We start from the raw sequence: 24,215 nt of genomic DNA on the forward strand, positions 1-24,215 counted from the left end.
AATAAAATCGGGGGATAATGTAGAAAGTTAAAACTACTACTTTTTTATGATAAACTATTTGCACTACAATATGTTTGCAACAAAAAGACCCTTATCCGAATATACCAGATCTAGTCCTTCAAGAAAACATGACAGCGGAAGCATAGCTAGAACACTGTCCTCCAGGTGGGTAATTGGAGCTTAGAGTGGGAGAGACGCCGACAGCTGTTAAGGTTGTGGAGTCTTAGCTGCGGCCTCTTCCTCATCCTCCATTTTGCATTTCACTGCAAAGAAAAGAAGGAGAAAGTCAGGGCTGATTTATCAACACACACCTAGACAGAAGTGGCACCTGGACACCGCAAACTTTGATACACGGAAGTCAGTTGCTTTGAATCCCACTGAGCGCCTGCAATGGTTCTGAGCCCACAGATCCACCGGGGAAGAACACAGGGCCATTGTCCTCCCCTGGCAGCACCTGAGGTTTCAAAGAAACTGCACAAAATGTTCACAGCTGTTCTGAGTTCAGTTCAGAAGAAGGTCAAAAGTATGCTTGGCAGGTCAGGGGCACTAAGGGAAGTTTCACTAAAGATGATGACAGATTCGAAGCTCTCGATTCACCCGAATCTATCACCACTCACCCTGTTCCCCCCCCCCCACCACCCAAAATTAAAAACTCAGGACGACACTGGGGTCAGTGCACGGCCAGAAGAGAACCTTTTCTTGTCTTTCATGGACCGGACGAGAATGTGATCCGGGTGATTTCCTGAGTTGGCCAAACAGGAAAGTTAGGTGAACACACAACGGGGACTGTTTTGTAAGGGAAATTGTCCCGATAGATAAAAAGCCCTCCTCCAAGATGCACGGAAATCCAATCTCCTGGCGGGTGGGGATCCATTTGGAAAGACCCTCTCTTTTTAATAAATCTTTGCTTCTAGTGTCCAAGTGCTTGCCCCCAATGTTAATGCCTAAAGGGTTATTCAGAGCAAGGCCACAGGCTCTGGTCATGTGTGGAGAGCAGTGTTCAAGTTGGAAAGGGTATTTGGGGGGTTGGTACCATGTACAGCAGAGATTTCAATCAAGCCTGACCTCCCAGTGATTGAGGTCACAGGCTGGCCATGGACCCCATCACATGCAGTGCAGTGGGCTAGACAGGCTAGCCCAGCGGACTTCAGACTGGGGCTACACGAAGACTTCCCAAGACTTCTTGGTCATGTTTTATTCAAAGACAATCAATTTCCAAATCTTGGCTTCCTTGAGTGGGCCTACAGTGTTAGTTTCCCCATCCTGGCATTGCCCAGGGCGTAAAAAATCCCCAGGGGCCAAACAGGGATGCAGTTTGAAATGCTGGTGTCCCCCAGAGTCTTCTTCACTTTCCATATTTAATAACTACCAAGTTTTAGAATGTGTTTAATTGGCTTTGTGAACTACTATTAGTTGTATTAATAACTCAAACCAGAAAAATATTTTTAATACTAGGAACCTATAGGCATGGGAAATTTATCCTGCGGGCCCATAACATGAACTAGGATATGAAATGTTTAGCAACAGACTGGGGTGGCAGAGTTTTGATTTGTAGCATTTGCCAGTTTCCATGGCTGATTTCAAGCTACCAGCCTGATAACGTAATACTGAGGTAGAAGGGGGCTCACACAGCCGGATGGAGCAGCTCAGCACATGGCAGCCCTGGATCCCCACGAAATATGCAGGGAAACCCTCAGTGTACAGTGGTTTTCCACATGTGGTTGGGGACCAGAAATGTTTGCATTACCGGGAACCTACTAGAAATACACATCCAGACCCCTACCCCAGGCAAGCGGAGCCCAGCCATGTGTGTTCTTAACAAGTCCCCTGGTGATTCTGTTGGACACTGGATAAAGCTGAGACCCACTGACTACTGGTTCTCTATCCTGGCTGCATTTAAGAATTACCTGGGTAGATTCTGAAGCCTGTTGGTACCTAGGTCTCTCCCCAGACATTCTGATGTAATTGGTCTGGAGCCTAGGCATCAGTATTCATTCAAAGCTCTTGTATATTGCTAAGATTCAGGCAGGGTCAAGAAACCCAAACCAGGGTTTCTTTAAGGAAACGTGACTACAAAGACCCTAAGAGCAGGTCACAGGAGCCTCAATGTCTCAATATATAAGCCGTATGAATGACATTCTCTCTGGCCTACAAGTGTCAGACAGACACTTCAGGCTACTGGTAGCATGGGAGGAAGGAGGAACTGGCTGACAGGAGGAGTTCCCAGCCCTTGGGAACTCTTTAATTCCTCAACCCTGCTGGGAGAATCCACCCGCATGCCTTTCCTTTGTCCCAGGATTTTAACCAGTCCTGTCACGCCTTGAGATGCTCTTCCCCAGCTCCACATTTTGACCTTGCCTGGGTAAAGCTCCTCTCTCTTTCAGATCATTATGCAAAAATCTTGAGGGAGAAGAGTCAAAAGGGATGCTAGGGACACTCCTTCCAAGTTGGAGTGTCAAGACACTAACTGGAGTTGATGGGATCACCGGGAACTCTGAACACTCCTGGTGCCCAGCCTCACGCTGGCCGATCGAGTCAGACTCTCTGGAGGTCGGGACAGTCCATTGGTGCAAACACACTGGCAAACTGACATTTTAAAGTGAAACAGTGTGTGCATCCCCCACAAGGCAGTGATTCCACTTCTTTATCCAGCCCCTAGAGAAGCCCTTGCTCACTGGCACACATGAATGAAGATGTTCATGACAGCAGAAAAACTGGAAACAGCCCAAAAGTCCATCACCAGCTGACTGCATCAATAAACGCTGATTTCCTGGATTGGTGAATATACAGCAGTGAACCCGAATGAAACTACTCATGTCAGCTTGTGTTAGCTTACAGTATTGAAGGAAAGGGTGCGAGGCACAGAGTAACACAGAGTGTGATCCTACTTTTAACACATCTAGATGTTAAGGGATACCTATAAAGATGAGAAGAACTCTAAAGAAAAGCAAGATCATGATCATCACTAAGGTTAGGGTGAGTGGCTTCGTAGGGGGAGGGGAGCCTTAAAAATGCCCACAGAGTTCCACTTGCTTAACTGGGATGATGGTTACATGAGTAATTGCTTTATAAGTTATATGTGTTTTATCGTAGCTGTTATTATGTATATGTCTCCCTCCTCAAATAAAAGGTAATAAGATGGCAGGGTATTACTTGAAATTACAAAGTCAACTAATAAAGGAATGGAAAGGAGCAATTTAAGCCTTTTGGGAGGGCGTGAATGGGGTGGAAGCAAGCTGATTCTCATGTGTCAGTCACAGCAGGAAATCAGGAGACAGTGTCTAAACGCCTCCTGACCCTAACACCCTTAACCACCCAGAGAGACAGCTGTGAGCTCAAAGTGACTGCCAGAGAAGACGGCGACGGCACTGATGCTCATTCAGCCTCCTGCTTTATCCTATATACCCGTAGCCAGGGGAACCATGTACAAGGATGACTTTGCTGAAAAACTAAGAAACATAAAACCTCTCCCTCGTGGTTTTTCTCCTCCTGGTCTCGATGGAACAGAACCTTGCACAGATAGGTTATTCAGGAGAAGGACAGAGCAAGGGAAGAGGCAGCGGGGAGGAGCAGGCGGGGAGATGAGAGACCCCAGTTTCCACCTTAGTTTAGAGACATCCTGAGGCTGGCTTCCATCACGAATGGACGGCTGCCTCCGTGCCCCTGTGCTGTCCTTGTCTCCCTTCGGCAGGCTGGTGAGCAGCCAGTTCCGGAAGGGCTTGAGAGAGTGGAAAATCCCGGGTGATGCGCCAGCCCTTCAGCTTCAGTCAAAGGAACTGTGACAAGAAAGGCCTCGCATATTAATGAGACCCGCTTACACTCTCCGCCTCTCGATCACCCCCCTACACTCTCCGGTTCCAGCCGGTCACAGAGCTGAGAACTCCAGACGTGGTTAGAGAAGCTGCCTAAGATGCAGGGAGGGTCACCCAGATGCTCATTCAGAGTTGCCCACGTGTGGCCTCAGTGCAAAGGGTCCCAGACCTTGACAATTAGAATCTCGGAGAGTGAGGCCTGGGAATCAGGACTGCTCACACCACTGTGCTTTGAGTGATCCTTCTGGATGTGACAAGTTTGGGAAAGAGCACGGTATCGCTCAGCCATCACTCAGGGCCTGTTTCCCGAGGGCCCACGTTTGAGAGGTGCCCTGCCTCCTAAAGGCTTGGGGGTCGGCAATTGAGACAAGACCCGCAAAGGGGTCACTCAGCACTGAGTCAGATCCACAGAAACACGCACTGCACATTAGCCATTACTATTTTCAGGGCACAGTCTCTGACCTCAAGGAGCTCACAGCCTAGAGGGAGAGGCAGGAAAATTAACAAGGAATTAGAGATGCTTCCCTGGTAGCTCAGCTAGTAAAGAATCCACCTGCAATGCAGGAGGATGTGATTCCTGGGTCAGGAAGATCCCTTGGAGACGGGATAGGCTACCCACTCCAGTACTCATGGGCTTCCCTGGTGGCTCATACAGTAAAAAAAAATCTGCCTGCAATGCAGGAGACCTGGGTTCGACCCCTGGATGAGGAAGATCTCCTGGAGTAGGGCAAGGCAACCCACTCCAGTATTCTTGCCTGGAGAATCCCGTGGACAGAGGAGCCTGGCGGAATACAGTCCATGGGGTTGCAAAGAGTCGGACACGACTGAGCGACTGAACACAGCACACAGTACAGCACAGAGATGCTTACAAACCAGAGAGAGAAGCTGCTTCATCTCTGCCCATCGCAGAGATGGGCCCGGAGGTTACAAAGCAGAGACTGGTTCACACTCTCAAGTCAGCAGTATGCGTATAAGGATTAAAATATGTTTTTTAAATCTGGTTAGCACTCAGTTTTTAGGATTCCAGGTAAATAATAAAACAGCATTTCTCTGGTGCTCATTGGGCCCTTTGCACATACAAAGGAGCAGTGAGGTACATGCTATTCTTTTCCCAGTGATCGTATGGATGAGGAAACGGAGGCATGCACGAGGAGCCTGGGGTCACACTGTGGGCTGCCTGGCTCCAGCATTCACGCCCTTACCCTCTCCAGGGTCTTGGTCTCCCCCTAGCGAGATGATTTCTGTAATAAAGACATAATAAAGTTCGCTTCCCCCATAGACAGTTTAGGAACAACCACAATGCCCAACCCCTGGGGAATGAATAGATATCTGATACTTTATAAACTTCATAAAACAGGAGGCTGCCATTGCAAATGTGCTTCTGCAAAGTTTAAAGGAACAAGGAGACAAGCCAAGGGCAAAATACAGTGGAATTTATAAAATTCCTGTACATTTTGATTATGCAAATTTATTGCTCCATTCCCAAAGTTAACAATGTCCCCAGAGGGGACACTGTGGCTTCTGTCTGGTGGTGTCGAAAGCCAACCAAGCTGATTCCTCTGAAAGTAAAGCAGAATTTAGTTTCTTCCACTCAGCCATCTCTGCCCCAGTTTTCCCTCTTGCCTTTCTGAAAAAAAATTTTTTAAAAACACAAGTGAAAAAAAATTAAAACACGTGACTCCTAGTTTACGTTTGTTCCTGAGTGAGCTGTTCATAGTACATCCTTTAAATGTGACTGCCCTATAAAAAAAAGTTACGTTCATAACTAAGTTGCAGCCCAGCTTTTTAACTGTCTAAACAACAACAACAAAAAACTAAACATAGATTAAATGATTGAAAAGAAATGGGTGAATTTTCATTTTCCCAAATGTCTACAATATACATGCATTGCTATACTGTTGGGAAAATTTTTCTAAAATAATTATCAGAAAATATACCAGGCAGAAGAAAAACAGACTGTCAGAGCATCAACAGGTGCATGGTGTTACTGTGATCAGGCAGAGCACAGAGGTGGGGAGAGGAAAAGAGGAGGAAGGTGAGGAGCTGCAGAGTTTGGAGGGGCGGGGTGCTGGCCTCCTGGTATCAGCAGACCCAGTGTTAGGATGTTGGGAGACCCCAGGGAGAGCTCTACCCAGGGTGGAGTTGCCTTAGTAGAGTGGTGGTGGTGGTTTAGTCGCTAAGTCATGTCCAGCTCTTGTGACTCCATGGACTGTAGCCCACCAGGCTCCTCTGTCCATGGGATCTCCCAGGCAAGATTACTGGAGTGGGTTGCCATTTCCTTCTCCAGGGGATCTTCCCAATCCAGGGATTGAACCCAGGTCTCCCACATTGCAGGCAGATTCTTTACCAAATGAGTCTTCATGGAAGCCTTAGTAGAGGTGACCAATCAAAAAATATTAATGAAATGTATGCTAGAACAGTTTTCTTGTTCACAGAAGGGACGATTTTGGAGACAAGTGGACCCAGTGTTTGAATCCTGGCTCTTCCATCTAATAGCTGGGTGACCCAGTCCCAGCCTCATTTCCTCGTTTGAAATAAGTGAAATAATCTTGCCCTCACAGAGTCCTTAGGAAGATTAGGGAGATAATGTACCTAAAGTGCCCAGTGCAGGAATTGATATGTAGCAGGTACTCAACAAATGTAACTTCTTCTCTCCTGAGTGGCCTGTAGAAATACAAGCTGAAGTGCTGCTAAAGAGTTCACTTCAGTTCAGTTCAGTCGTGTCCGACTCTGCGACCCCATGAATCGCAGCACGCCAGGCCTCCCTGTCTATCACCAACTCCCGGAGTTCACTCAGACTCACATTCATCAAGTCAGTGATGCCATCCAGCCATCTCATCCTCTGTCGTCCCCTTCTCCTCCTGCCCCGAATCCCTCCCAGCATCAGAGTCTTTTCCAATGAGCCAACTCTTCGCATGAGGTGGCCAAAGTACTGGAGTTTCAGCTTTAGCATCATTCCTTCCAAAGAAATCCCAGGGCTGATCTCCTTCAGAATGGACTGGTTGGATCTCCTTGCAGTCCAAAGGACTCTCAAGAGTCTTCTCCAACACCACAGTTCAAAAGCATCAATTCTTCAGTGCTCAGCTTTCTTCACAGTCCAACTCTCACATCCATACATGACCACTGGAAAAACCATAGCCTTGACTAGACGGACCTTTGTTGGCAAAGTAATGTCTCTGCTTTTCAATATGCTATCTAGGTTGGTTATAACTTTTCTTCCAAGGAGTAAGTGTCCTTTAATTTCATGGCTGCACTCACCATCTGCAGTGATTTTGGAGCCCAAAAAAAGAGTTCACTTAGCATCATTAAAACTCATGTCACTCATTTGAAAGTTATTTATCTTCAAGCTCAGCTATCAAACACAGTCAAGGGCCTGAAAGTAAGCAGAAGCCGTGTAGATGCTTTGGAATGTGTTCCCCAAACTCTGGTATATTAGTCACAAGAGAGTCTCTGAGACCCCTCTCAGAGCAGTGTGCCCATTCCTAAAGCATCATACTGGCAAGCTGAGTTATCCTTGGAGCATAACTGAATTTAGGAATGAATTAGTTTCCCAATGGGCTTCCCTGGTGGCTCAGACAGTAACGAATCTGCCTGCAATGCAGGAGACCCAGGTTCAATCCTTGGGTCAGGAAGATTCCCTGGATAAGGGAATGGCAACCCACTCCAGTATTCTTGACTGGAGAATTCCCTGGACAGCAGAGCCTGGCAGGCTACAGTCCATGGGGTTGCAAAGAGTTGGACATGACTGAGCGATTAACACACACACACATGCACATACACAGTGTCCCAGTGGCTGATAAGCACATGAAAATGTGAGGGTCCACAGTGGGACAGCCACAACACACCCACCAGAATGATTACAATGAAAATGTCTCATCACACTAAGTGTTGACAAGGATGCAGGACAACTTAATGCTCAGGCATCGCTAGTGGAGATGGGAAACCGTCCCACCACTTTAGCAAACTATTTGAAAGTATCTTGCCAAATTAAATATTATTATACACTCTCAGGCCCACCAATTCCACTCCTGGCTAATCCTCAACTGAAGTGAGTACTGACATCCACCAAAAAACACATGGGCTTCCCTGGTGGCTCAGACGGTAAAGAGTCTGCCTGCAATGCAGGAGACCCGCTTAGAATGTTCGTAAAAGCTGGATACAACTCAACTGTCTATCCATAAGTGATATACAAACTGTGATGGTATTCAAGGGAAAGAATGCTACAGTTTAGGGAAAAAGAGCAAACTGCTGCTGCCCTCCACAATTTGGTTGAGTCTCCCAGATGCAATGTCCAGCAAAAGAAACCAGACACAGAGTCTATATTGAGTTTCCATTTATATGGAGTTTAAGAATAAGCAAAACCTTTTCCACAGTGATAGAAATCCAAATACAGTTTGCCTTGGGATCAGCTGCTGCCTGGTGGGGGCCTGAGAGAGGCCCCTGGAAGGTGGGGCCCATTCTTCAACCATCTGGGTGCTGTTATGTTGTATGTACATACAGACGAGTTCATTGCGCTGTACGCTGAGAATTAGTACATCCTGCTGAGTGTCACCTCAACAAAAGATAAAATAAAACAAAATAGGAAAACAGGGAGGATGAGAACAGGCACCAGAATCTGGGGACTTTTTCATTCAGATCCAGGGCAGAGTCTGAGGTGCCTCGGTAGTCCCTGAGGGCTCCACACTTGCAACAGATTATTAACAATATCACAGAATTAATTAGAAAATTTGCATTTACTGAATGCTAGACATTATGTTCAGGCTTTACACAAATTTATCACCTCACTGAATATTCCTAGTCACTCCGGGAGATAGATTTCTAGTATTATTTCCATTTACTGATGAGAAAATTAAGGCCCAGAGACACTAAGTAACTTGCCCAAGGTCACAGAGCTAAAAGAAATGGCTCTGCCAGAACTCTAAGCCTGGTCTATCTGAGTCCAAAATCCATGGTCTTAACCACCATTCATACCAGTGTAGAGTAAGAACCGGGCCCCTGATCATGACCCAGAATCAGCCGACAGAGCTTAAAGTCATGTTCCAGACTTTCCAGTTAGGAAGGCAGGGGACTGTGCAATATATATTACCAAGGTTCTATTTCTTTTCTGTTTTACTGGGCTGAATTTTTAAAATAAGACTGCTTTTTGATTATAAAAGCAGTTCACAGTCATTATAGAAAGTCTGAAAAATATAGAAAAAAAACGTGAAAAAAACTCCACATGTCCCCGCTGGAAGATGCTGACATGCAGAGGGTAATGTGAGTGCTCTGGTACGTTTCCCTCCCTTTCCTAATGGTGCCAGATGTTGGGTTGTGTTATTTTTGAGGAAAGTTGAGCCAACTTGGAAGCCACAAGGGACTGGGGTGGACAGTCTTGAATGTGCAGTAATTACTGGTGTTGACTTCTAAACAATGTAAACTCCGAATGAAGTCTCCTGGGAGGCAGCATTTTGTAAGTGGAAATATTTGGTGCTGGAAGTGACAATATTAGTTATATTGAGACAGAATCTCAATATAAAGTTTTGACCCTGGAAAGGGAGACCATCAATAAAAGACTTGTTTTTCATAGATAACAGAAACTGAGGCTCCAACAGGGGAAGGGATGGGGCCATCGGAGCACAGCTTAGTTGTTCAGGGCACAGCTTCTGAAACCAGGGGCCCTGGCTTTGAATCCCACCATCATTTACCAACTAAATCACCTGAGCAAGTTTCTTAACCAACCTCTTTGAAGCTTCAGCTCCCTCACTCATAAAATAGGGTCAGTAATAGAGTGCAAAGGGTGAAATGAGATGGAGCCTGCCTGGCACGTGGTTGATGCCCAATAAAATTATTTCTTAATTATTCAGGTAATGCAAACTCCAGGCAAACTCCAGGAGATGGTGAGGAACAGGGAGGCCTGGCGTGCTACAGTCCATAGGGTCGCAGTCGGACACCACTGGACAACTGAACAGCAACAATGTGGTGACTTTAGAACAACTGGAAATAAATATTTAAACAAATTTTCTTTAAATTATGTAGGTGAGCTTTTGTGCTACTCATATGTATTTATATATCAATTAGTATTTTCTTTCTACATCAGAATTTACAAAGGCAGTTCCATTTTGAAGTTATCAAGACTGGAGATTTAGCACAGCAGTTTAAACAGCCTCTATGTTGTAGGCTGTCCTTCGAAATTCTGCATCTTCAAAAGCCTAGTGAGTCCGGGGTGTGAATGAACACAGACGAACCCTGTCAGCCGTGTCTCATGACTTTTTTATTTATCTCTGCATTCTCAGCTGCTGCTGCCAAGACTGAACCTTTAGAAATATCCCAGGCATTCTGAATGAACTTGGGGTATAAACAGTTCTCATCCAGTTCAGACTGGCAGAAGCTCTGTATATTGAATGCTGTCTTTAAGTGAAATGGAAACAGATCCCCCAGTTTATTTTTACACAGCTCCTCTGTAAGTATAACAAGTTAATAACTAACTGAGAAACTATTTCAGTCTGTACTTAGGCACCGTGACAGTATTCACTTATTATCTGGTGGTCAGTCCAGAACCCTGGGCTGACACAGCTCTAGACAAGAATCATCCAGGACTAGGAAGACAGTTTTATCAAACCTTAAAAGAAGGAGATGGGAAGTAGCATTCCAAGAGTTTCAGCACAGAGTTCTAAAAGGAAGCTCTCTGGTGTACTGAAAATAAAAAATCAAATATTCTCAAACTCTGACCTTGGAGAGAAACATACTGACTCCTAAACAAAGCTACTTTTTAGAAAGGATCTTTCATATCACCTATGTCATTTTTACCCTCTAAACGTCTCCTAAACCCATCCACTTCTGTCGAATTCCACTGCCACCAGGTCATCCGATCCAGCCCCCACCTCCAGCCATGCTCATCCTTCTATAAAGCCCATCTGATGATGCCAGTGCCCCGCTAAAGCCCTTTAAATGCTGCCTGCTGCCCCTAGGATCAAGGCCAAAGTCCTTAACTAGGCCCCTGAGGCCACTGCTCTCTCCCAGCTCCCCATCACCTCACACCTGCTTTCATCACTTAAGCCTTCTTTCAGTCCCCCTTCCAGGCTCAAGGTCTTTGCCTCCATCCTTTCCTCATCTGAAAGCCCTCACTGCCACTCATGTCTAGTTAATTACTAGGGGAACCTATTCAAACCTCCTGTTAAAGTCTCTCAAGGCATCCATCTGATGCCTCAGAACTTCTTCAGAGCGCTGGTCACAGTCTGTAATCAAGGATTCACGTGATTACTGGAACAGCACCTAGCTTCCCCAACTGGCTTAAGTTTCCAGGAGAGCAAGATGCTCACTTCTGTTCGCCACTGAACCTCCAGCGTCAGGCAGGTCCAGTCCTGTACCCAGAGCAGGTGCTCAGTCAATTGGAAGCCCCCAGGCCTCTCTCTCTCAGCCTCCCTCCAGACTGTCGAAAGGACACACATGCTTACCAGCAACGTAAAGGATGCTCTAGTTCAGTGGGGATACCCAGACTTTAGCATCGGAGAGGCAAGTGTTTAAAGTATTTACATCCAGGCTCCAGCTCTTACTACCAGCGTGCCCTTGGCCTAGTCACTAACCCTCAAACTGGGGGTTTTGCGGATCATATTGCACATGGTTATCTTGATATTTAAATACATTAACTGAGATTGCATACACAAATCCACCAGAAGAGTACCTGGCACACAGCAGATGCGACAGACGCTTAATAAATGGCGGTTCTTCTCAGGATTCAGATGGCTATTTCTCCGGTCTTCTAGGCAAAATATAACAAAATGTAACCAGGGGCTGCTGCCTTCCTTCTTACCTTCCTCGGCCAGCACCTATCGTGTGTTTGTTGATACAAGACATAAAATGACGAACATACCAGACAGAGCCATGCTCTCTTGGAGCTAATCTATGTTTCAACTAAAAGGTAAGTGTTTTCAATATGTAAACAATATCTTCAACAGTTACATGAATTGGGTTAAACCCTCTCACAGACATTGCTGGGCAATGATCCAAAGAAACTGATCTTAGATACATACAAAGATTTAAGAGTGTGGACACTTATCTGGTGTGTGATACCAAAACACTTCTCTTTGGCTGAGGTGAGAAAACATTTAATGTCTGCTTATTCTGATTGCAGTTCCCAGGCTGGTAGGAAGGACCTGCACATCCCCCCACCACCTCCTCACAGGTATTCTGCTCTGTTTCCACTGCCTGTTGCAAATTTAATAGTGCTAGCAACAAGAACAACAATGATGAAAATAATGATAATCATTATAAGTACTATTTATTGAGTTCTTAAAATATATGCAAGCACATACATCCCTATGTTGTCTTTAACCTTCAAAACAACTCTCTGAAGGTATCATTATCTCCATTTTTCAGATGAGAACACCGAGGCTCTGAAAGTTAAGTGACTTCCCTAAGGTGCAAGTGTGGGATTCGACACCTCATTTGCCTGTTCCTGTTCTACTGCTTTTAAGAAAATCAACTCAAAGTTTGAATTAAAAGATTCATGTTTTCAATATGTAAAAATATCTTCAAAAGCTGCACAAACGAAATTAAACCCTTAGGAATGAAGGCAGCCGTGGCAGCAATATTTATAATGGTGAAACTGAAAAAGAAGTTTCCAATAAGAAAATAATTAAATTATGTAGCTAATCATGTAAAACAACTTTATAATATAGGGGGATAGGTCTACCACATAAAGTTAGATGAAAAAAAGCAGGGATACATGAAATAAGTGCTATGAAGTATCTCATTGGTATAGACTTACAGCCTTTGTGCTCAAGCCTGTGCTGCGCAACTAGAGAAGCCCACAGACTGCAACAAGGAGCCCTTGTGTCACAATCAGAGAAAATGCATAGGCTGCAGCAAAAAAAAAAAAATTAATTAAAAAATACATTAAAAAATCCTTACTATTCAATAAGCTAAGTCACTTCAGTTGTGTCCGACTCTGTGCGACCCCATAGACGGCAGCCCACCAGGCTCCCCATCCCTGGGATTCTCCAGGCAAGAACACTGGAGTGGGTTGCCATTTCATTCTCCAATCTAATTTAAAGACAATCTAATTTAAAAAGGTGGAGGATCTGAATAGACATTTCTCCAAAGAAGCTACACAAACAGCCAATAAATACCTGAAAAGACGCTCAATCATTTCATTAGGCATGTTGCTGTTCAGCCCTTCAGTCGTGTCCAACTCTTTGCAACCCCATGGACTGCAGCAGCATGCCAGGCTTCCCTGTGCATCACCATCTCCCAGAGCTTGCTCAAACTCATGTCGATTGAGTCAGTGATGCCATCCAAACATCTCATCCCCTGTTTTCCCCTTCTCCTTCTGCCCTCAATCTGGCTCAGCATCAGGGTCTTTTCTAAAGAGCTGGTTCTTTGAATCAGGTGGCCAAACTATGGGAGCTTCAGCTTCAGCAGCAGTCCAAGGGACTCTCAAGAGTCTTCTCCAACACCACAGTTCAAAAGCATTGATTCTTTGATGCTCAGCCTTCTTTATGTCCAACTCTCACATCCGTACATGACTACTAGAAAAACCATAGCTTTGACTAAACAGACCTTTGTCAGCAATGTAATGTCTCTGCTTTTTAATATGCTATCTAGGTTTGTCATTGCCTTTTCTTCCAAGGAGCAAGCATCTTTTAATTTCATGGCTGCAGTCACCATCTTCAGTGATTTTGGAGCCCAAGAAAATTAAATCTGTCACTGTTTCCATTGTTTTCCCATCTATTTGCCATGAAGTGATGGGGCAAGATGCCATGATTTGAGTTTTAAGCCAGCTTTTTCACTCTCCTCTTTCACCTCCATCAAGAGCTCTTTAGTTCCTCTTTGCTTTCTGCCATTAGGGTGGTGTCATCTGCATATCTGAGGTTGTTGATATTTCTCCTGGCAATTTTGATTCCAGCTTGTGCTTCATCCAGCCTGGAATTTCACATGATGTACTCTGCATGGAAGTTAAATAAGCAGGGTGACAATATACAGCCTTGATGTACTCCTTTCCCAATTTGGAACCAGTCCGTTGTTCCATGTCCAGTTCTAACTGTCACTTCTTGACCCTGAATACAGGTTTCTTAGGAGGCAGGTAAGGTGTTCCGGTATTCCCATCTCTTTAAGAATTTTCCACAATTAAGCATGAGAAAAACATAATTCAAACCATACTGATACCACTTCACATGCACAAGGATGACTATAATCCAGCACACGGTTAATAACATGCATTGGTGAGGATGTGCAAGAACCGGAACCCTGATCTGCTGCTGGTGGGGATATAAAATGGTGCAACCACTGTGAAAACAATCTGGCAGTTCCTCAGCCAATTGAACGTAGAGTTACCATATGACCCAGCAATTCCACTCCTGGTTATACACCCAAGAGAAATGAAAACATGTGTCCACATAAAATCTTTCACATGAATGTTTATAGCAGCATTACTCATAGTAGCCAAAATATGGAAACAATTCAGATATCTGTCCACTGATAAACAGATGCAAAGGTGTGATACATCCATATACTGGAATACTATTTGGAAACATGAGTTGTGTCTTCCTCAGATTCATATGTTGAAGCCCTAATCCCCCACATGCGACTGAATTGAAGACAGAGCTTTTAAGGAGGTGATTAAAGTTAAATAAGGTCATAAGATGTAAATTGAAAGAACGGGAAACCTTATAAGAAGACGAGAAGATACCAGAACTCTCTCTACACTGTGCGGGTAGCAGCTAGAAGGCAGCTTCTGCAAGCCAGGAGAGCTCTCACTAAACCCACTCGTGCTGGCACCTTGATCTTGGAAATCCAGCCTCCAGAACTCTGGGGGAAAAGATGTCTGCTGTTTTGAGTCCCCCAGTCTACAGTTTTTTGCAGCCATGTAATCAAGCCATAAAGAGAAATGATGTTACAACATGGATGAAGCTTGAGAACATTGTGCAAAGTGAAGAAGCCTGTCACAAGGGCAAATCTATAGAGACAGTCTGTTAGTAGTCGTCTGGGGCTGGGAAGAATGGGAGTCTTATGGTTAAGCTATGGTTAAGCTGAGTACGGTTCCCTTTGAGGGTGATGAAGATGTGCTGAAATTGATTGCAACAATGGTTTGCAAATTCTGTGAATTATACCAAAAGTCACTGAATTGTATGATACACGAATTACATCTGTGTTGTGTGTTAGTTGCTAAGTCATGTCCGACTCTTTTCGACCCCAGGGACTGTAGCCCATGAGGATCCTCTGTCCTGGAGCTTGCCAGAATTCTCCAGTCAAGAATACTGGAGCAGGTAGCCATTCCCTTCTCCAGGGGATCTGCCCGACTCAGGGACTGAACGTGGGTCTCTTCCATTACAGGCAGATTCTTTAACATCTGAGCCATCAAGCAAGTCCCTGAATTATATCTAAAGTTATTTTTACAAAAGAAAGATCACATTTTAATAGCAATCATCTCTGGATGGTGAGACTTAGAATGATCTATTGGCTTGGTTAAAAAGTTTCTTTGGTTTTCAAGAAAAAATAAAAAACAAGTTTTTCATTTTCACCAGAAATTTACTGAACAACATATTTACTGTTTTGTTCTATTACCTTCTGCCATTTTTCAGGCAATTTCATCTTCCCAAAGCTTTTATTTTTCTGAGCCAATAATTCACTTGTTCCAGGTGCCTTGTATAGTCTTCCAGGGAATTGAAATTTTTTTCATTAAAAAAATTTTGTGAAGACTGAATACAGTGGATTAATCAGAACTTCCCAGTCAAACTGTAACAGTTTTTGCCTGGTCATCAAAGAAACATACTGTTCTGTGTTACCCTGATGGAAGATTATGCGGTTTTTGCTGACTAATTCACCTACAGTTGGTCTAACTGGGAGCAGTCCTTGTTGGAATTAACCATTTGGTTTTCCAGAAGGAGCTCACAATAGAGGACTCCCTTCAATCCCACCATATACACAACATCACTGTCTTTGGATGAAGACCCACCTTTGGTGTGCTTGGTGGTGGTTCATTTCGAATACCCCACAATCTCTTCCATTCCACATTACTGTATAGTATCCACTTTTCATCACCCATCCCAATTTGTTTTAAAAACAGAACATTTTCATTACCTTTAAGTAGAAAATCACATGTGGAAATATGGTCAAGAAGCCTTTTTTTGCTTCACTTATGTGGAACCCAAACGTCAAAGTGACTAACATTACCTAGCTGGTGCAAATGATTTTCAACAGTTGATTTGGATATTTTGAGTAGGTCGGCTATCTCCTGCATGGTATAATGTTGATTGCTTTCAATTAATGTCTCAATTTGATCACCATAAACTTGTCTACACAACTGTGGAGTGTCATCCAGCGAGAAATCTCCAGCACAAAACTTTGCAAAACACTTTTGACATGTTCTGTCAGTCACAGCACCTTCTCAATTCATTGCTGTTGTTGCTCAGTTGCTAAGTCGTGTCTGACTCTTTGGGACCCCACAGACTACAGCACACCAGGTCCTCGGTCCCCACTATCTCCCAGAGTCTGCTCAAATTCATGTCCACTGAGTCGGTGATGCTATCTAACCATCTCATCCTCTGCTGCCCCCTTCTCCTCCTGCCTTCAATCTTTCCCAGCATCAGGGTCTTTTCCAATGAGTTGGCTCTTCACATCAGATGGCCAAAGTACTGGAGCTTCAGCTTCAGCATCAGTCCTTCCAATGAGTATTCAGCGCTGATTCCCTTTAGGATTGACTGGTTTGATCTCTTTGCTGTCCAAGGGACTCTCAAGATTCTTCTCCAGCACCACAATTAGAAAGAATTGATTCTTCAGTGCTCAGCCTTCTTTATGGTCCAATTCTCACATCTGTACATGACTACTGGAAAAACTATAGCTTTGGCCTTTGACCTATAGATCTTTATTGGTAAAGTGATGTTTCTGCTTTTTAATATGCTGTCTAGGTTTGTCATAGCTTTCCTTCCAAAGAGCAAGAACCTTTTAACTTCATGACTGCAGTCACCATCTACAGTGATTTTGGAGCCTGAGAAAATAAAAGCTGCAGAAATCTCTTTTTGTGTTTCAGTTGTGTTTTTACCTTTAGTGAAATAATAAAGCATATTATGCCAAAATGTTCTTTCTTCCTTCTTCAATATTAAAATGGCACCAATTTTGATAAATTGTTTTTTTTTTTTAAATGCACACGGATATGACAGCTATCATAGTACAGTATAATGAAATCACTTCAAATGAAGTTAAAGACAAAGCTGAACCATAAAGAAGGCCAACCAACTGCCAAAGAATTGATGCTTTCAAACTGTGGTGCTGGAGAAGACTCTTGAGAGTCCCTTGGACAGCAAGAAGATCAAACCAGTCAATCTTAAAGGAAATAAACCCTGAATATTCATTTAGAAGGACTGATCCGAATCTGAAGCTCCAATACTTTGCCCACTAGATGCAAAGAGCTGATTCACTGGACAAGACTCTAGTACTGGGAAAGATTGAGGGCAGGAAGAGAAGGGGTGACAGAGAATGAGACGGTAAGATGTCACCACCAATTCAATGGACATGAACTTGGGCAAACTCCAGGAGATGGTGAGGGGCAGCGAGGCCTGCTGTCCATGGGGTCGCAGAGTCGGACACAACTTAGAGACTAAACAACAGCAAGCACCACTAGAGCCATCTTATGGGAAACAAGCCAAATGAACTTTTTGGCCAACCCAATATTCTTTTTGTTCAACCTTCCAGAAAGAAAGTTAAGAAGAAAATTATTTTTTAAAATTCTGTTAGAACAAGTGCTAGCAGTGTTCATATTCCTTTTCTACGAAGCTGATAAAGCTTACACCTCTGCAAGAGTTGAATGCACACTAATGATAACTCCTCCAGGGCAGGCTTCTCAGGGTTTCATGTTCTCTCATGTACATTATCTCATGTGAGATTCACACCTTCTCTGCTTTGTAAGCAAGGCAAATACCTATTTTCTTCCTGAATCTACTTGTGTCCTGGTTCCTCCCTAAAAGGATTTCAGATAATTTTTGGGGTTGGCCAAAACGTCCTTTCATTTCATCTGAATGAAAATTTTGGCCAACCCAGTACAATAAAATACAGTTAGCAAAAACAGAAAAGAAAAAGGCAGATCTAAAGAGAAATGGAGAACTTAGATATGTTAACCAGGAAGAGTCAGTAAGTTGCTATAAATGAGCTTTAAATTGAACTCTGAGCTTCCTGGCAGACGAGGCAAAAAGGAAAAGTTAGGGAATAAAGAACCATTTCCCAAGGGGAGCTACATTTTTCTTGGCACTGTTTGCGGATAACATTTCTCATGTGGAAATTTATTTTTGTAAAAGATTTTATGGCCCACGACCCAGGAATACTACTCCTAGGTATATACTCAAGAGATACTCTTAAATATATACCAAGAATGTTCATAGCAGTTACATTCGTCATAGCTAAAAGTTGGAAATAATTCAAATATCCTTCAAGAGTAGAGTGATAAACAACTGTAATATGTTTATACAATGGAATGCTATACCACCAGTGAAAAAGAACAAATTACTGATATATCCAAGATGGCCGAGTCACACAAAATATGGAGTGAGGAAGCCAGATATAAAAGAGAACACACTATATGAGTTTTATTTAAATGATGATCAAAACACAGTAAACCTAGTTGAGGATGATAAAAATCAAAACAGTGATTATCTAGGGGGGTCAGGGAGGTGAGAGGTTAGGAAGGTGGGTGGGGTGGATTGACTGGGATGGGTATGGAGGAGCCTTCACAAATAACGGTCATGTTGGCACTAAGCTGGTTGGTTGGTGGTTACCTGAGGGGAAATATCTATTCAGATCCTCTGCCCGTTTTTAAATGTTTGAGGTTTTTCTTTTTTTGATGTTGAGTTATATGAATTATTAGTATCTTTTAGATACTAACCCCTTATCAGATTCACTGGGTGGTGTTTTCATTTTTTCAAGTTTCCTTCTCTGTGCAAAAACTTTATAGTTTGAAGTGGTCTCATTTGGTTTTTTTTTTTTGCTTTTATTTCCCTTGCCTGAGGAGACATACTGCCCCCTCCCAAATCACTTAGCCTGATGTCAAAGAATGTACTGCCTATGTTTTCTTCTAGTAGTTTTAGGTCTTACATTTAAAAGAATAAAACTGGACTACTTTGTCATACCATATGCAAAAATAAATTCAAAACAGATTAAAGATGACTTATTTAAGACCTAAAATTACTTCAGTTTTTAAAATGCATATGGTAACCCACTAATTGATTTCACCATCCACAGTGGGAAGAACACTGCTCTAACAGGAGTCAAAAACTGTATGACTTACAATAGTCACTGACCATCGTTGAACCCCTACTGTCTGGGAGGTATTGGACTGAACATGTTACATGCACCATCTCATATGAGTTTCTCTAGGATCCATTGATGGGAGTGCTTTTATCATTTCTATTGTACAGATGAAGAAACTAAAGGTCAGAGAGGTTAAACAACTTTCTCAAGATCCCACAATCAGTGAGAATTGACAGATGAGCATTAGCTCAAGTCTTTTTAACTCAAATAACCTTGTCTCTAAGTTGGACCTTTAGGAGGATGTTAGTTTCATTTTATAGTTAAAAGATGGTTAAAAGATCAGTTAAGTGCTTTGCTCAAGGATACACAGCTAGGACACTTCCAATCAGGGTTTAAATATAAAGCTTGGGACTCCAGGCCCAGGACTTTTCCTGCTGTTATAAGCTGCTCACTCTGGAACAGCTTCAAATATCATTCCAAAGCCTCTTGAATGACAAGCCTTCAGATGCCACAAAAAGCAAATGAGGGCAACTCCAATACATATGGCGAAAGTATAATACATGCAAAAGACTCAGTCTCCTCTACCTCCTACCTGCTCAGATGGGATAAATAAAACATTTTCTAAAAAGTCTTTCTAAGTCTTCCTATACACCAAAATATTATCAGGGACAGCACAGTGGGTAGTTTTGTTTTGTTTGATCTCTTGAAACTTTTCTGTATTTTTCAGAATGAGAATACAGAACAGTTTTTAAGTTATTAAAAAGGGACAGTTTTTAAATTATAGTTCTAAAAAGAATCAGATTAGCCTCCATAGCTCTATGCCTTTAAATTTTTCCATGTCCTGAACTAATGAGAGTTTAATCTAAAAATTGGGAAGACATTTTAGCTGCTCAGATCCTAAATTTAGATCCTCAGGGTGAATACCATGCATCAGCCAGGGTTGGACTTGTGCTTACAGAGAGAAGATGGGACAATTAGGTGGGTGGAACCATTGCCCTTTAAACCAGGCTAGGGTGTAAAGGAACATGTGCTTCATGCCCTCAGCAGTTTAATCAGAGGGTGGGTCCTGATGGATTTCGCAAAAAACCAAACACCAGCAGATTTCTCCAGAGCTTAACTCCATAAATAACATCTGTGCATTGCAGCATAAGGAGGTGGGGAAAAGGAAGGATTTCTAAGCCCTCTTCCTTTCTGAGTGACCCTGGGTACATTGTTCAACCTCTCTGTTCCTCAGTTTCTTCATCTATAGAATGGAGACCATACAGTACCTAGGTCAAAGGGCTGCTGAGAAGACTGAGTCCCTACTAAGGATGTGCTTAGAACAGTGGTTGCTTCATAGGAAGCATATGGGAGTGTGAACAGTCCTTTTTATTATTTTAGAAAAGATGGATAATATATTTCCTTTTATTTATTTGTTTGGTTGGTTGCTTGGAAACAACTCTGATTACCTTAGACTGACCTTGTCCATAGGGTGTTTGTCAAGCTGGATGATTTGGGAAGGGGATTGTGTAACACAGATTCATTCACTGAATCAAATACTTCTTGAACATCTATCACATGTATGCTGGGCACTGTGCTAGGAGCTTGGATAGAGCAGTAAATGACACAGAAAGGAAAAAATCCCCAAGCTGCCACAGGAAGCATCCATGTTCCAGTGCAGTCACAATAAGCAAATAATATGCAATAAACAAAATAAATTATTAAAATTCTGGGCAAGTCAGAAGAATTAAAAACTTGAAAAATTATTAACCAGTGACTAAATATAATTAAATACATCACATAGTCAAAGACAGTTTGTAAAGGAAATACAGTGATTACAATATAATCGATTCTCTATGGTGCAGCCCCCAGAACATACACTGGACTCAGGGCACCCCGCCATCCTGGAGCTGGCTTTGTCCTATATCCTTCATCACAATCAGAGTTGAAGGGCAATCACTTCATTTCTCCAAAGTGGCAAAGAAGAAATGGCACCAACACTAAGTTCTTCATCTATGTCCATGCGTGTTTTAATACAAGTCTGGAAGTGGCCAGTTCCTTTTGAATCACCCTGTAGATAACATGTTAGATGGAGATGAGCAGGGCAGAGGGATGGGGGTGGTCAGGGAGAAGGCACTGAGAAGGTAACAATTAAGCAGAGTCTGATGGAGGTGAGGGAGAGAGCCATGAGGGAATCTGGGGTCTGCGCCTTCACTTTTTTCCTCTTAATTTATTTACTGTGATAAAATACACATAAGATAAAATTTACCATCCTAATCACCTTAAAGTGTACCATTTGGAGGTATTAAGTACACTCATACCATCACCACGATCCATCTCTAGAACTCCTCATCTTGCAAAACAGAAACTCGGCACTCATTAAACAAGAACCATCTTACTTTTTGTCTCTATGGATATTACTATTCTAAGTATCTGATTTCAGTGGGATCATTCAGTATTTATCTTTTTGTGACCGGCTTATTTCACTTAGCGAAATGTCCTCAAGGCTCATCCACATTATGGCATGTGTCAGAACGTCCTTAAGACTGAACAATATTCTACTGTATGGACACACCATATATGTCCTATCCATTGATGGACACTTGGGTTACTTCTACCTTTGGCTATTGTGACTAATGCTGCCATTAACATGTGTGTACAAACATCTCATCGAGGCCCTGCCTTCTTTCTTGTATATGCCCCAAAGTGGAATTTCTGGCTCATGGGTAATTCCTTTAAAAATTTTTTTAAGGAACCACTTTATCTATATCATTTTACATTCCTAGCAATAATGCAAAATGGTCCATTTTTTCCACATTCTCATCAATACTTATTATTTTCTATTTTTTGATAGTATCCATCTTAATGGGTGTAAGATAGTCTGTGCCTTCATTTTTATTTATATGACAGCTTTATGAAATATAACTCACATGCCATACAATTCACTCATTTAAAGTACACAATTCAATGATTTTTAGTATATTCGCAGACAGGTGCAACCATCACCACAGTCAACTTCACAACATCTTCATATTCCCCTAAAGAATCCCCTTACCTCTCAGCTGTCACCCCCATTCCCTCAGCCTCCCAGGCCCAGGCAAGCACTAATCTGCTTTCTATCTCTACAGATTTTCCTATTCTGGACATTTCACATAAAGGGAATCACATAATATGTGGTCTTTTGTGTCTGGCTTCTTGTACTTAGCAAATTTTCAAGTTCTCAAGGTTCATCCACATTCAAGCATTATCAGTCCTTCATTGCTTTTTATGGGGTGGCCTTCATGTCTGCATTGAACATCTGTTGCACTTTTGAGAGCATGAATTCCAGACCTCTCCCTCAGCCTAATCGGGGGGACTGTCAGAAAGAAAGGGTATGAGGACAGCAAGGCACTATGATGCTGTGGAAGTCTAAACGTCCTCAGTTCTGCTCCTTAGCAGCTGTCGACCAAAAGCAAGTGACTTAACATCTGAGACAAGAGATGGGGTGACAATAGGTTATTCTCATTACATTTGTTATGAAGATTAAAATAATATATTTAAGGCATGTGGTAGGCATTCATAAAGACCATGGATCTTTGCAGACACCAAGGTGTGGCAGCTAAGGGTAAGGACAACGCTACCCTGTAGGCTGGACACCACAGCAGGAGCAGTTTCCCATGGCCCTCCCTCTGTGAGCTTGATTTTCACTCAGGGAGTCACCCTGGGTATGACAGAAATCCCTCAGTCTAGGAGACATCTTCCAACTCTTCAAGTATATGACCAAACAGAAAGCGCCTTTAAACATCCCTACTCTTTCCCCTCAAATTCTCTCAAACTGCCAAATACCCAAAATACCCTTTGCTCTTCTCCCCTCCCCAGTTACTCTCTGGCCCTATCTAACCTCATTCTTCACAGCAAAACCCAGAATGTTCCTCATATATTGTTCCTGGCTTCAATCTTAAAACCAAACTCCCCAAACCAACAACCACCACCAAGACAACAGCAATAGGTTTCCAGGCTTTGGATTTGGTCAACAATAGGTCTCTTAGCCCCGTAGGCAGGAGATTCTATAGCAAAACACCTATCAGATTTCCTATTTTATAGAGATTTCCTTGCTCACTCCTTCCACTTTTCAAAGGGGAAAGCAAAGTCCAGCTAGTTGGTAAACTGAAGGAACTCAGATCCCCTGAATTTTAATACAAATGAAATTGCATTAGTGAGAAGAGCCCCACAAAGGAAGATTTTGAATCCAAAGCTATTACTGGGATCCTCCAGCTAATCCATAGTATTAGGATTGTGCTGATGTGGTTACAACACATTCTCTTCTAAGAATAAACCCATGTAATCGCTTTCTCTGGCCTCTGGCCTGACACATCCTTGTAAATTTCCCCCAGGGGGTTCTAACCTGCAGCCAGGATTGAGAACCACTGCTAAGTCGCTTCAGTCATGTCCGACTCTGTGTGACCCCAGAGACGGCAGCCCACCAGGCTCCCCCCTACCCGGGACTCTCCAGGCAAGAACACCGGAGTGGGTTGCCATTTCCCCCTCCAATGCATGAAAGTGAAAAGTGAAAGTGAAGTCGCTCAGTCGTGTCCAACCCCAAGTGACCCCACGGACTGCAGCCCACCAGGCTCCTCCGTCCATGGGATTTTCCAGGCAAGAGTACTGGAGTGGATCACCTGGAATACATTTTTTTTCTCTTTCTTGACAGTTCAAAAAATATTACAGAAACCAGCCACCAGTTATTGATCATTCCCTTTGTACCAGGATCTATTTAATAGCATCCATGATATTAAATATTATTTAATTCTCACAGGAGCTCTGTGTGATGGGCCCTAACTGTCCCCACATAACAGAGGAGGAAACTGGGCTTCAAGAGAATGAGCCCTGCCCATGCTGATGTTAGAGTCAGGATTCATTCAGACCTCAGAGCAAGTATTCTTAATAATAACATATATTAGCCATATGTTGAGCATTTATATTACTAATAATAGTTATCATTTATTGATCACTTTTTTTTTTTTTTTTTGAGCCAGGCACTATTCCAGTTCATTTAATCCTTATAAAAACCCTATGGAGTGGTTACTAACATTAGTGTTTCTATTTTATTGCCATGCAAATTGAGTCACTGAGAGGTTATGCAACCAGCACAAGGTTATACAGCCGATAAATGGGAAACTTTATCCAGTCTGGTTCCTTGAGCCTTCCAGGTGTTTGTGGATACATCTA

The 24,215-nt window shown here is 43.0% G+C and overlaps 1 non-coding gene across 1 annotated transcript in view; it reads right to left on the reverse strand.

Moving 5' to 3' along the window:
* Positions 1-245: 245 nt before the first annotated feature.
* Positions 246-24,215, reverse strand: part of LOC102268008 (uncharacterized) — a 58,598-nt gene continuing 34,628 nt past the window's right edge. Inside the window, exon 3 of the transcript XR_011462685.1 lies at positions 246-263. This is a non-coding gene — a transcript (uncharacterized protein). The remainder of the gene's footprint in view (positions 264-24,215) is intronic.

This window comes from Bos mutus, chromosome 25 (genome assembly GCF_027580195.1).
Source record: "Bos mutus isolate GX-2022 chromosome 25, NWIPB_WYAK_1.1, whole genome shotgun sequence".
Lineage (NCBI taxonomy): Eukaryota > Metazoa > Chordata > Mammalia > Artiodactyla > Bovidae > Bos > Bos mutus.